Source organism: Eupeodes corollae, chromosome 3 (genome assembly GCF_945859685.1).
Source record: "Eupeodes corollae chromosome 3, idEupCoro1.1, whole genome shotgun sequence".
NCBI classification, from domain to species: Eukaryota; Metazoa; Arthropoda; class Insecta; order Diptera; family Syrphidae; genus Eupeodes; species Eupeodes corollae.
The window spans coordinates 18806407-18822163 of record NC_079149.1 but is presented as its reverse complement, the minus strand read 5'-3'; positions in this window follow the sequence as shown (position 1 = coordinate 18822163).

Sequence of the window (15757 nt, the reverse complement as noted above, 5' to 3'; positions counted from 1 at the left end):
TCTCGGAAACACCCGAATCGTTTCTATTCGAGATAGGGCAACGTTGAACAATACCGGGCACCCATAGGCACAGTATGAATAAGGCCATGTCCTGCCCTAGGACATAGCTCTATTTATAGCTTTTTCAAGTACCTTATTGATACCGGAAATCCACCAGATTGGAGTTGTGATTTTCCTTTTTCGGGAGAGCATTTATTACTGCTGTCCTTAAACTCACCGGATAGTATGCATTATTCAGCGCGTTTCTAAACAGAGTGGCATAAATTTCCACAGCTTCTTGAGGTAAATGTCGTAGCACAATATTAGATGTAAAATCGATACCTGCTGATTCGGCATTTGCCAAGTTATCGTTATTGAACCTATAGTAAAAACTATTTTCTCGGATCATTATTGTGTTGAGTCGTTACGTGGGTAAAAATGGTGCAGACGGGGTCGAGATTTTGGGCGAATGCTAGTATTACCGCGTCCGCCTTCTATTGCAGATCTTCGACAGCAAAGAAGTCATCATCCAAGATGGTGTCTTCTAGATCTATTTCTGCTGGTAGAATAAGTTCTTTGTTCTATGTCGTTGTCTGAAGCTCAAGACAAGGAAGTTAGTTCTGATCATTCCTTCCAAAGATCTTATTTATCTGCGGGAACATATTTGGGTCGCTGGAATTAACGGCCCGAGTTTTCTTGTCAAAACTAATGTTTAACCTAGAGTAATCTATGTGCAATTGGTTTGAGTTTTTGATAGACGACTTTAATGTCTTAAACTCCAGATTGTTTGGGTAAGTAAACATCTTCCGGTACAAGCGTTGAAGTCTTGTATTATCGCGTTACGATACATGTTCGTAGTGTATCGTTCCCTGTATTTCGGTAAAGTTCTTTATTATGTTCATTTGATTGTCTTGCATCCGCCAATCTCGGTATTTGTCGAATTCCTGTTGATTGGTGGAGTTGCTAGACCGAAGTTCTCTAGCTTAGGCATTGGTGAAGCGCAGACAGTGCGTTTTACTTTCCTCCAGTTCCACACGCTCGTTCGAAAGCGGTATTACTGTGGTGATCCGTATCATATTCTATCGTCTTTGGCCCACTGTTTCAATTAATGTCAATCTTGATTCCATTAACAACAGATCCTGATAGGCACTGCTCCTTGGAAACGATGGTCTATCATTAGCCAAATGGTTGAACAATACTCGACATTGTTACCACGACGATTTTACATTTGATTCCCCCAATCTGCTTGTTTGGCATTAAAATCACCGCACCGGCCATGAGATAGAAGTTCTCGCACAAGTTCAGTTGATCTATACTTTATAGAATAATGTATATTTTGCCGCACTCTAAAAACTAACCTTGTTATGCGTAATTTTGTTCCTTTCCTTTCAGATAGTAAAATTGCATTATAGGAGCGCATCCTGTTACATGCGTAATTGATGACTTTAGGCAGCTTATATGAAGCTCTCGTATTTGTTATTAGAAAACTGCTCCATATGAAACTTCATATTTTCAGTCATTCAATCAAAATTTCGATGATAAATTTCAAAAATGTCCAGATTAAATTGTTTTGAAACTTATCAGCCTTTATTTCTATATAACTGCGGGATGACTAGGAATGTAGACGATTAGATAATATTATACTGCATAACGATGATGAATATTCTCTACGTTCTCTTATAATTCTGACAAACTGCTATTGGTAGTACGTGCCGAAAGCCTAAGTCCATGAATAACAACAAATGACGCCACATATGACCAGGACATCAAAGTTCCAGCCATCAGAAGCAGAAATTAGATTTTTGTTTTGTTAAATGTATATCACTTTAATCGTCGTTCTATCAGACTATGAACGGCATTCATATGATGGAAAGTTGAGCATTTTTTAAATTAAATGGAATTTGTTGTACTCGTATATCTAAAGTCAAATTTGTTAACATACATATCTTAAATGCAAACATCAGTCCTACCTTTTAAATGGTGCTATAAATAAACAAAGAAAATCCTGAAAATATTGCTAAAGCTTTCATGCAGGTTTTATATGGTATGGAGACAAATCATTCACACTTTCATATCATACAGTGGAACGCTTTTATTCGAAATCAATATCAAATGAAGTCGATTTAAGTCTAAGTTTTTTCTAGGTTCTTTCTGTTGAATAATTCCCCTATAACACTCGACCATCAGCATATCCTCCATCCCCACTTTACTCATATTATAAAGTGTAGAGATTCGTTTTTTAGCCGGACTGCACAAATGTTGAAAACCTTACAAAGAAACAATGAACACCAATAAATCCTTACAAATATGTTTACCCTTTCTCATAGCTCACTCTGTGTCTTCGTCCTTGTAAGGGTTTCGAAAATCCCTTTAGTGTCCGTATATGAATTCTACCATTCTCTCTTTTTCAATAGTTAAAAGCTGACCTTGCACTAAATTAAAAAATCTTGTTTAAAACGCAGACTTATTTTTCTCTCGAAAACTTTATCATAGGTAAAAAAACTACACATAAGACAGATCCATTAGCTTCAAATAAGTGTCTTGCATAACTTTTTAAATATTCTATTTACAAAGTTCAAAAGATCTCACTTCAAAATCTAATGAACTTCGGTCCACTGTAAATAAAATTCAAACCTTACAAAATGTTATGACATTTCAGAAACAAAAACTAAGTTAAAAAACTCTTCATCAGATTAAAAGTGTCAGAAGCTATAACTAAGATACATATGTATCTATGTTTATATGGTTATGAAAGCAGCATGAAAGTAAAAACCCATCTAGTAAAATGAAGGATGACAGCAGTACCAAGTTGTTTTTTGTTTTTGTTTTTATTTTGTTTAATAAAAATATATGTGACTTCATATCTACAACAACGATTACTTCTAACCCTAGACGACACTGAATCAAAAAAATGTAAGCATTATCTTAGGTAGTTCTGTTTTTATTTTTCTATCTAAATCTTCTTTTTTTTCAACTACCTACACTATTTGTAGGATGTTTATAGCAGATGTCTGTAAAGGACGACGAGATGAGTGGAGAAGAATTTGTAATGCTTAAAGTCTTAAGTTAAATTAAAATTGAAAAAGATATCTTCTCTTCTTATAAATAGAAATAAAATGCACAAATAGGTCGCACGTAGAAACTTAAGTTTTCAGAGTTTAAAAGTGAGATAATATTTTAAGGATTTTCTGTTTTAAGAGACGCCAAATTATTTTTTTGGAGTGGTTTATTTTATTTATTAATTTACTAAATTTTGTATTACAAAAAATGTATTTAATTATAAAAAGTTATTTGTTCATTGAATTATTCATTCATTCAGAACAACATTGTTTCACTGAAAAAATTTCATTTTGTTTCTATTCCCATCTGTCAGTTTTATTTTCAATGATCAACTCTAAGAGGCCAGTTATAGCATCATTGAAACCAATCATTTAAATTGTTTGACAGGTTTGTTATGGCTTTCATTGAAAATTTCTGTAATTACATAAATTTCTGATTAGAATCAAGCATTTCAGGGTTGAGTTGGTTGATCATTGACAGTAAAACTGACAGAAGGGGAACAAAGTAAATGGAACGCTTTTAGTAGAAGGATTTGATCTGATATGTGAAATCAACAATGACCTGTTCATTAACAACTATTTCATCTTTAAAAAAATAAACTAAGAGAAAATGTCTTGGCGAAAAACATTTTTATTTGATAAACATATTTTACAACTAATCGCTTTATCATCTCGAAACAAAGTTTTCAATGATGAAAACCAACGACAGCTATGCCTGATTCCAATTAGGAAACATTTGTTTTAAAGACATAAATCCTCGATGATAGCTATGCATAAACGACTTATTAAACATTTCCAAGGATTACGAGTAGTTTCTAAGATGAAAACATATGATAGCTTAAACTAACCCTTTTGTGCAGATCTTATAATTTTAGTTAGCTGCAGAGTTTCGTCATTTCTCGAAATTATAAAGGTCAATATGCTACAGAAATCCATAGTTTTCAAAAAAATGTATGTATGTGTATGTAAGTAAGTTCGTAAGTTCGTACGTTTATACAAGGTCCGGCAACAAAAACCTACAGTATTTTTAGACGTTTATATTTATTTACTCTAAGCTATTTATAAACAAAATGGTGTTCCAATTGTATATAGATAGAGGTCTACTTGCCGTTTTTAGTAATCATAATGGAGTGGCAGGGTGAGCATCGCGCACTCGTCGTAGAGGAATATATCCGTAATGGTGGTTTTGCGATTACTACTCAGCGAGCATTTCGCATTCGATTTCAACTTGGACGACATGATCCTGTTCCGGATGGGAAAACAATTCAAGTTTGGTTATCAAACTTTAGAGCAACGGGTTCTGCGCTAATCGTCCGGCCGACCTTTAACCGCAACAACGCCGGATAATGTGGCACGTGTAAATGCGTCTATCCAGCAATTTCCGAAGCGTTCAGCACTTAAACATGCAGCTGCCCTTGGATTGTCTGATAGGAGTGTAAGACGAATTTTGCACACACATCTTCATATGCATCCCTACAAAATGATGATCGCACAAGAATTAAGAGAGAGAGATTTTGAAACTCGCAGAGCTGTTTGTGAAGACTTTTTTTCAATACATTTCCGTTGGTGCTGTCTGACGAGGCCCATTTCCAATTTATTATACAGTAAATAAATGAAATTTCTGATACTAAGCAACAGAAAACCCTCAAAAAATTCATGAACGACCACTTCACAGCCTTTATATGACATTTTCGACAAGTCTACACTAATCGCCCAACATCTTTGGTAGCACTTAAGGAGGCAATCACTCAGAAATTGGCAGCCATTACACCACAAATGACTCGACGAGCAATGGAAAACTTCCGGGAAAGGCTCGTAAATGTATTAATAATTGAGGACTAAATTTAACGGATATAATGTTTAAAACTAAGAAATTAAGCCTCTACTTCTTCAGTTACCTAACCGTTTCCCACAGGATCGGTAATTAGATTTCCATATCCATCCTTGCAATTTATACAGCGCGGTGTATACTACGTTTAAGATTGGTTATTAGAACCTCCAAGCCTGGTGTGAACCTCGCTCTCTGTCTAAGTTCACACATCAAGTTATTCTTCCAGGCTGATTTGTGCCTTCTTTTAAAATGTTTTTCTGTTCTTCTGACCTCTTTGCATTCCAATTCGTGTGCATTCGTTCTCTGTGATTGTTGCATTAAGTGGAATGCAACATTTTTACGTTCAATCTCTAGTTTGCATTCTTAGTCAAACCAGTCGCTCTCTAATCTTTGCGACTGCTGCCTAATGTGCAGTTGGTAGATCTTTGACACTGTAAGTCATCCAATTCTCTTGGTTTAAGCTTAGAGTCGTGTAAACTTCTCACAAATTACTTTTACGGTAGACATATTATATAGTGGAAAATGAACAGTCTTCCACTTTTTTGAATTTCTATGTTTTGAGTTCCTCAGGAATGTGTCCTCGGACCTATTCTTTTTTCACTTAATTTAAATGAAATTCTACGTATTGATAAGAACTTTAAGAAACATTTATATTTCGATGATATGCAGTTCATAAGTCAACAATTTGCTGCCAAAAATGATGATGTAGATTTGATGAATGAGAATTTACACCTCATCCTACAATGGTTAAAAAGGAACCCTCTTTGCTTAAATCTACATAAATCAAGAGTATCTTACTATCCATCATAAAAGCTTTGGTCTTTTAATTCTAAGCTACTTAAAGTTGGAAGATGAAATAATTGACTATGTCCCTATGTACCTATGTACATGGAATGATCACCTTAAAGGGGTAAATGTAAAAGTCTGGTAGTATTCGCGCTCTTCTGGTAATTAGATTTATTTTATTTCGACTCTACTACTAGCCGCAAACTAAACATTGCATGTAGAAAAATTACCTACAATGTTTTTAATCTGCCAAGGTATGACCACAGATTACTTACTTAACTTAACATTCAACCAAATTATTACTGTATTCTGAATTTCCCCACCCCAATTCAACGAGGTCATTTATGCACATACAACCTAGTTTTAAGTACCTTATTAATAAGCTCTAATTTTAAGTATGTAGTACCTGTGGCATGATGGCTAGTGCGTTATAAACATTCTTAATTAAAAATGGTCTTCAACAGGGAGCGGTGAATTTTCCGATTCTCTTCAGCATTTACACCAGCGATCTGATACAAAGGCAATTGCGTACGCCGACGATCTAATTGCGTACAAGACTGCCCCAAAGGTTGATGTTATTAGAATGCTCTTCAGCGTGATTTCGACAAGATTCAGCGATATTGCGACTACTGGAAACTGAAAATAAATGTCCAGAAGTCGGAGACAATTCTGTTCGGGACTCCGTTGGCTAGGGTCAAGAGCGATACGTGCAAGAATTGACGCAAGATGGTCATCGTTGATCTTCACGGGCAGCCATTAGCGAGCAAAAGTGTAGTGAAGTACCTTGGTATCTGGTTAGATTAGTATTTAAATTTCGACAGACATATAAATGCTGCTCTGACCAGGGCCAGAGGAGCCTTCGGTCTGACGAAACGGCTGTTTTTTAACAGTTGGCTTGACCCAAGATTGAAGGTAATTTGCTCGATGGCCCTCGTACGGCCGATGATCATTAATGGTTGTCCTGTGTGGTTCAACGTTGCCCCTTCCCAGATAGAGAAGTTTCGGGTGTTCGAGCGGCAATGTTTACGACGCTGTACCAGCTTATATCGAACAGCCGAATCTTCTTACGTGCATTACTATTCCAACGAGGTCCTATACAACGGGGCTCGAATCAACAGAATTGACAATTTCGCGATAAAACTCGTTCGAGGTCACATTGCAAGAGCAAAGTCTTCGACCAACAATTTAATTTTAGGGGCGTTCTACCCGAACGACTAGTATTTTGAGAGTTCACGGTCCCACCATGCGGTAGATATAGAATAGATTGGCAGTTCCGCTAATCTAACACGTCAGACGACGATCCGTGGATAGGCACTCCTGTACAATCGGGACGTCATGGAACAAGGCGGAGCAGATCTCCTTAGGTCCTGTAGGGCTGATATTGAAATACAACTAAAAAACTCACTTTAAACTTCGACTATTGCATATTGTTCAAAATTCTTTAAATTGAAATTTGGTTCATTCCAACCAAAAAAATAAGTTTTAATTTAAACCAGAAATTATCAACTGAATCGCATTTCAGTCTCTTTTATTTTTTAATTAATTTAGTTGTAAAATCAATTATTTAATAATTTTGTATCAATTTTATTGATGACTTTATTTTACCAACAAAAAATCCTCGACTTATGTATTTTATAAGAAAAAACATTTATTGTTTTAATTAAAATATTAACAAAAATCCGATCAATTTTTGTAACAGTTAATTATTTTAACAATTAGTCACAACACTAAATTTAAATTTAAATTAAATTCTTAAAAAATGATTAACCCATTTCCAAGATAGCCATAAAACTCAATACAAACATTTTAATACTCCCAGAAAATTCGAAAATATTTTTATTTGGAAATTCTATAGATCAATAATTTTGTATGAATCCATAACTTACCATAAATTTATGTTATCATAAGTAAAAACTATGTCGAGTATGTTCTTCACGCTTGAGGTTGTGAATAGGTAAAGAATTAGTGTAATTTCTTTAACAAAATCTATATGTAAAGAAAAGAGTATGTTTACATAATCCCTACTTCTATAATGTATGTTAATTTTTCTCAGAATATAATTTCATTTATAAAGTAAAAAGTTTCAATTATCCAAGGCTTTCAAAGGTACGACCTTCATGGATCTAAGCATAGGTAAGTATAAATCAGTAGTATTAAAATTATCGATTAAATATTTATAAAGGGATTTTTTTATTCAGGATTTCTTTGAAGGCATTATTTATGTTTCCACTTTTTGGATTAAGATTGTGTTTTTTGATATCATACGAGTATATAATTTTATTTCGTTTATTTGATATTTTTGGTGCTTCATTCGGTATCTTCATGAATAATTGGATATGTTACACATATGTGGAACAAAAATACAAAGTAATAAGGAATATTTTCAAAATCAAGTTCAATGTGGTCCTTTTTATTATAGAAAACTTTAAGTATCGGTATCAGAAATTGTACTTATACTCAAATTCCAGCTAAGATACTTAAACAAAATTAGAATTCACTTTTGATACTTTACTTATGAGTACAAGTAACTTAATAATTTTTAGTTGTTTCGAAACTTGCAAACGATTTCCAAAATATATATAGTTTTAAGTATATTAAGTGGAACATCAGAATACAAATCCTAGTACCTTAAATTTTCAAGTATCAAGGAATTACATAAACCTATATTTATATTGCAGACACCTTCTTCTGTTGAAAAATTGATAGAAAATAAGAAAAGAGGAACTTTGCTATGGTAGCACGTGTTTGGTAACATTAATCAAGGCATGAGGCCAACATAGATAAAGTGTGTTCGGGGTGTAGTTATCTGAACATGAGCATCAAGGCCTGAAGCTATTCACTTTCTTTCACCTTTAAAACATGAACGAGAACAAGTTAGTGAACATGAGTTAAACTTTTTCGCATATATAAAGTTTGAGAAATTCAATATTTTAAAAAATATTTCAAATAACCTTTTAGATTTTCATTGAAACAAAAACTGTACCGAAAATGTGCGGGATGTATGCATGCATAATTCTGAAAAACCACTAAGCTGAGTTAACTTTGTATGAGAAAATATGATAGAGTTTCATTCGCCCATACATTTACTAAGGAAAAAGTTTATTTATTGGTTTACTAACATATTTGCTAGTTTTAAAAATGTGGTTTTTCAAAATAACAAAAAATACCACAAAAACTTTGTTGTTGAAAACCTAATTTAATAAAAAAACAGAAATATGGTTCCTCTTATATTTCCATTTGAATTTGTTCATCCACAAAAATTTGAAAATATGTTTAGCATATTCTCAGTTAATAACGGACTTGACCAAATTTTTGGTAAATATTTAATTTAAAAAATGTATTATCTTGAAAAATAAATTAATTGTACATAGAGTTTTTATTCCTGACTTACTTGAACGTTGTATAGTTAAAATTTACACAACAAAAGTTTGAAAAATACTTTACTAACAAAATTCCAAAACCTACAACTTTTTAATCAAGACAAATTGACAGACGATATGGGATCAGTATGGGTTGCACCCCAGCCTATTTTTTAACTTCCAATAGGAAGTTATTGTATGGGCCCGATTTGTCGAATTGAAAATTTTGATATTTCTCGACGTTTCAAGGTCCCTAGTTTTTTTTTTTACAGTTTCAGTTTATTTATTTGTAAAGCTTACACAGTAAGAAAACAGATATTTTATAAATTTGTGAGAGCCTATAACTTAACAATTCAAAATACAAAAGCAAATAATATAAAATTAAATTAAAATAAAACCAAAGTAAAAGCAAAAACAAAATGTATCGAAAAAAATATTATTTTACTTGAAAACAAAGATATAATAGAATTAAAAGAAGATAAAGATAGTTAGAGTTAAAAAGAGAGGATTAGCTAAGTTAAGTTAGTTGCTTTGGTTAGAAAAGAAGATTTTAATACTTTTTTGGAAAATGTGCATATCACTAATATCCCGCAGATGAGTGATTTGTGAGTTCCAGAGGCGACATGCAGCGAAAAGCGTGGCAAAATTACCGATCTCGATCTGTTCGATGTTGACATTCTGATTTTTTAAAAGAGATCGGCTGGTTGACGTGTTTTCAAGATTTTAAAAAATAGTACCAATGTTCGAAGCTTCATGAAGTCATTTAAAGGCATATTAAGAAGAATCTCTTACAAATGTGAAACATGGTCGTTCCTTCTTAATCCAAAGATGTATGGAATGATACTATTAAAAGCTACGAGTATGTTTAGTTTATTTTTGCTCATGGAATAGCAGTTGTAAGAAATTTCGCATCTATGAGTAAGAACAGTATAACTAGGGTCCTTGCTAGCATTAGTCTGGTTTTAAATGGAGTGATGTTTTGGGCGGTCCTCAGCGTTCTAAGCGTTCCATAAGTTTTACTTATCAATCGATCGGTTGATGTGATCATTCCAGGTCAATGTTCTATTGAAGATTACACCTAGATTTTTACTGGAATTTACGAATTCTAATGGGTTCTCGTTTAAAATTATGGAAGGAAAGTATGTTAGATCTAATTCTTTTCTTGATATAACCAGGCATTTGCATTTGCTTGCATTGAGAATCAACCCATTGCAAGACGCCCAGTAAGATATCTTTTCTAGTTCTTGATTCAGGGTGAAAACGCAGTCTTCATCGGCATAAAAATGTTTTGATACTTCATTTATAATGAAACCGATTTCATTGTCATATAATGAAAATAAAAGGGGGGATAAAATTGATCATTGGGAACTCCTTGGTGAATCGGAAGAAAATCGGAGAGATTTTTATTTAAGAATACGATTTGCTTTCTATCATTCAAAAAGGAAGAAAGCAGTTTAATAGCTTCTGAAGATATGTTGAATTTGTGACGCAGTTTATTCAGAAGTATCGAGTGATTCACCATGTCGAATGCTTTTGAAAAGTCTAGTAGGACTAAAAAAGTTACTTTATCAATATCGAGTTCAGTCCTTATGTCTTAGATTATTTTAGTTAGTGCCGTTATACAGCGCCTAAAAGGTTGTTGCGAATAATGAAGCTGCTGAATTGTTTTTGCATTATCCTTTCACATACTTTAGATAGAAAAGGAAGTATTGAAATCGGTCGAAATTCATTACAAGGCGAGTTTTGGGGAATAGGAATTATTTTGGCTTTTTTCCATTAATGCGGGAAAATGCCAGTGGTAAGGATTGTATTCATTATATGTGTAAAGTAGGGTAGCAGCAGTGGAAGTATAGCTTTAATGAAAATTGGATTCAAATCATCAGCACCAGACTTTATACGTACCTATGCAACTTTCAACTATGTCTAAGGCGGTCACACAATCGAAACTGAACAAAGTGTCTGTAAAAGTTGGTGGTATGATATTGAGAGATACATGATCTCTTGTAGTTACTAAAGGTGAAGAAGCAAATTTATTGTTTAGCTCATTTATATTCATTGCAGCTTGAAAATTCTTTGTTTACCTATTAATAGCTGGCGGAGGTTGTTACTATAATATGTAGTTTACGACCATCGGAACTTAAATCTAGACGCTTAGAGTAGAATTGTAATTTTGCGCGTCTAACCTCTTGAAAATCTTTATTTAGTAGTGATTTGTACAACTCACTGAGCTCGAAACGTTGCCAGCGTCGGTATGCTAGACCACGACGATTTATTAGTTCTTTAATCCTTCTAGTAAACCATTGTTTATTTTCTTGAATCCTAGTTTGTGTTTTTAATGGAACGTGTTGATTAAATAAAATACTAAGATTTTTGTTTAAAAACTCGACTTGGTCATCTGGTGAAGGCATTAGGAAAATGTCATTCCATGGTATCATGTTTTTATCATTTTCAAGATGTGTTTTATTGATATTCTTAAAATCTCTAAACTGAATTCTAGAAATCACTTGGTTTACACTTGAATTAAAATCATAGGTCAAAAAAATAAGATCATGTCTAGAAAAAACTGGAGTTTCGAGTTGATCATATAAAATTACTCGATCGATTTTACTCACAATGATCTAACAGCATACAAGATGAATGAGAAAAATGCGTTGGTTGAGTAATGTTGACTGAGTGCAAGTCGAAGGATCTCATGTTCTCAATTAACATTTTGTCAGTTAAATGGTCACAGTTAAAGTCACCGCATACGATAATGTTTAAAGAGATAACCGTAATTTCTTCTATAACCCAATAGATTTGTTCCAAATCGATAAACCTATTAGGTCTATAGATATTTCCGAAGAGAAGACTACCCTCACTGCCTTTAACCTCCAAAAAAAAATACTCGCAAGAAGAGCCGGGTGACGAGTAGTATAACTATCGAATTGACACTTTTTTTTTTTTTTAATAAAAACCAAAACAAAAAAATAAATAAAAGTTGGTAAAAATTGATTTTCGACAAAAATATCGTTTCAAAAATTTGAGATTTTGGTTTTGAACTAATTTTAACTTATAAGAAATATTGTTTTCAACATAAGCATACATTTTGAGAAAAATCAAAAAATAAAAACCTAAAAAAAATGTATAAAAGTTGGTAAAAATAGATTTTCGACTCAAATATATTTTCATAACTTTGAGATATTGCCATTAAACTACTTTTTTCTTTCAAAAAACATTCAGTAATTTTGAAAAAAAAAAACTAAAACTTGGTAAAAATTTACTTTCGACTCAAGCAGTTTTTTAAAAATTACAAATATTGGCTTCAAACTTATTTTATTTTACAGAAAATATTAATCTCGATATTAGGTAATCTATTTATAAAAATCCAAAAGTCCGTTTCTTCACAAAAAATAAAATCTACAAAAAAGTACGCAAATTTGGTAAAAATTTATACACATAGACAAACTTTTAAGCAGACAAATCGATTGACGGGTTGGAAAGTAATCAGTGTGGGTCGCATCCCAGCCTCTTGTTTTTATTTCAAATTTAACGTTTTCACTCCCAAAATTTTTTGGTAATGGAATTTTTGAGAATCGATGGTTGTATTTATAGACGAATATGAACTTCAAGGCTTACTAAAGTTTTCATTTTTAAAATAATGGACAGTGGATTCAGCAAAGTGTTTTTTAAAACTTTAAACATATGTCACTTGTCAAATCTGTCACTTTTGACATGTATCACTTTTCACAACTTTCATTTTTGATATCTGTCACTTTTGACATCTATCACTTTAGACATCTGTCACTTTGTACATTTGGTACTTTTGGAATCTGTCACTTTTGACATCTGTCAATTTTGAAATATGTCACCTTGGTATCTGATAGACTTTTCTTATTTTATAGGCCAAATTAATTTGCTATCAATAAATTTAGCTAATTTAAAGGGTTTACTAAGTATCAATGAGGGTGATGCTAAATTATTTTATATCTACAGGGTCAATCAAAATTTACTACGTTATTTAAGCAAATGGATTTGCAATGAGCACGAGCTTCATGCTCGCAGAGCCATTTGGTTGCGTTCAGAAAGGAAATCAGGGCTTTTGTTTTTATCTCGGAAAGTTTATCAAGATCTTAAATGAATGCACTTCCGAAGCTTAACAATAACATTCTAGAACAGACCAGGGGAGGACATTTACAGAGAAAGTGAATCACAGTTTTACTTTTATGTTGAACTCCGCAGGTTCGAGTTTGTGAGGGATACCCAACCTTGCTGCGTCATTTCCTATCGGCCAGTGTCCGAATTATCGGAAATATTGAGAACATTTTTCCCTTCAAAGCTCCAAGAGGAATATTTTCCCTTTCTGCAAGTGAGCTATGAAGGGCCGATCGTTGCTGGGGCAACTTATAAGTCCGTTAATTTACATTAATGCCTGGAACCCAAATAAGAGTGACACAGAGGTTGATGTTGAGGATGGATAGTTCATTCCGACTTTATTAGAGGATGTTGTGATCAAGTTATAGCCATAATAGCCACTTAGATTTCAATACAGATAGCGGTGTTTTGTTTTTGGTTTTGATTTAAGTATTTTGCATGCTTCTCTAAACGCTAGTAATTCCGCTTACTTCCGCTTGGACATTAAAGGACCCGTCATGAAAGATAGTGGTATCGAAGCCTTTCGTAACCATACCATTCTCCCAATCCAAAATTAAAATCTTTACTGAGGTTTTATACATATCTGCGTTAGTGTTGTCACACCATGCGAAAAAAATATTAAAAGTTGGTAAAAACTGATTTTCGACTAAATTGTCTTTTCAGGAATTTGAGATATTGGCTTCAAATTAATTTTATCTTATAAAAAATATTTCTTTCAGCATTCATTTCAATAAAAGTTGGTGAAAATTCATTTTCAACTCAAATAGCTTTTCAAAATTTAAAAATATTGGCTTCAAACTATTTTTATCTCACAGAAAATATTGTTTTCGACATTCAGTGGTCTACTTATAAAAATCCAACAGTCAGTTTTTTTTTAGCATACACAATTCAAATCTACAAAAAACATTACGCAAAATTGGTAAAAATTCTTGTTAACTAAAATACATTTTGAAATTTCATCATATGTAAACATTTTACAATTGCTTAGAAGAATTCAACTGACAACTTTTTTAACAAAACACAAAACCTGCAAACTTTTTAAGCAAATCGACAAACGGGTTATGAAGTTATCAGTGTGGGGTTACCTCAGCCTCCTTTTAACTTCCCATAGGAAGTTATTGTAATGGGTCCGATTTGTCAAATTAAAAATTTTGACATTTCTCGACGTTTCAAGGTCCCTAGAGTCGAAATAAAAGATTTTTAGAGAGATGTCTGTGCGTGCGTGTGTACGTACGTTTGTACGTCCGTACGTCCGTACGTCCGTATGTCCGTACGTCCGTACGTCCGTACGTTCGCGACGTTTCTTTCGTTGTCCATAGCTCAAGAACCAGAAGAGATATCGACTTCAAATAAATTTTGTTATACAGATAATAAGGCAGAAAGATGCAGAAAGGGCTCTCAAGAAAATTGCGTGGGTGGTTTTTTCACTGTAGCAGGTTGAAAAAAAGGTGAAAATTTTGGTTAACCCTAAATATCTTACGAACCAAAAACGCTAGAGACTTGAATTAAATTTTATAAAATATATTGTAGCGTAATACCAAACAGATATATTTTTTGAAAAAAATCAATATAACGGTTTTTTTTTATAAATCAATAAAACTGAAAAAAAAATTTGTCACCTCCAAAATTTTACGACTGAAATATGATTTCATCTCTAAAACAATTTTGTGCAACGAAGAATAATGTTTTTGACATCTGATAAAATTTTGACAAAAATTGAATTGACAGTTTTTATTACAAAAAATAAAAACCTAAAAAATAATGTATAAAAGTTGGTAAAAATTGATTTTCGACTCAAATATCTTTTCAAAACTTTGAGATATTGGCTTTAATTTACTTTTATATTTCAAAACATGTTGTTGTCAACATTCAGTTAAAGTTTGAAAAAAATCGATTAGACAGTTTTTGTACAAAAAATTAAAAACCGAAAAAAAAAATTAACAAAAGTTCGTAAAAAATGATTTTCGACTCAAATATCTTTTTAAAACTTTGAGATAATAGATTCTAACTAATTTTTTCTTATAAGAAATATTGTTTTCAACATTAGGACAAATTTTGAGAAAAATCGAATTGACAGTTTTTTACAAAAAATAAAAACCTGAAAAAAATGTATGAAAGTTGGTAAACATTGATTTTCGACTCAAATATCTCTTCAAAAATTTTAAATATTGGCTTCAAACTAATTTTATCTTATAAGAAATATTGTTTTTAACATTTGGTAAAATTTTTAAAAATTCGAATTGACAGTTTTTTTACAAAAAATAAAACTCTAAAATAAACAATACCTACTAAAACTTGGTAAAAATTTACTTTCGGCTCAAATAGCTTTTCAAAAATTAAATATATTTGCATCAAACTTATCTTATTTCACAGAAAATATTGTTTTCAATATTCAGTAATTTTTATATAAAAATCCAACAAACCGTTTTTTTTTCATAAAAAATAAAATCTACAAAAAATAGAGCACAAATTTGGTAAAAATACATATAGACAAACTTTTAAGCAAGACAAATCGACAGAAAGGATGGGAAGTTATCAGTGTGGGTCGCATCCCAGCCTCTTTTTTTGTTTTTAAATGTTCTCAGAAAGTAATAAATAGATTCAAATAAATT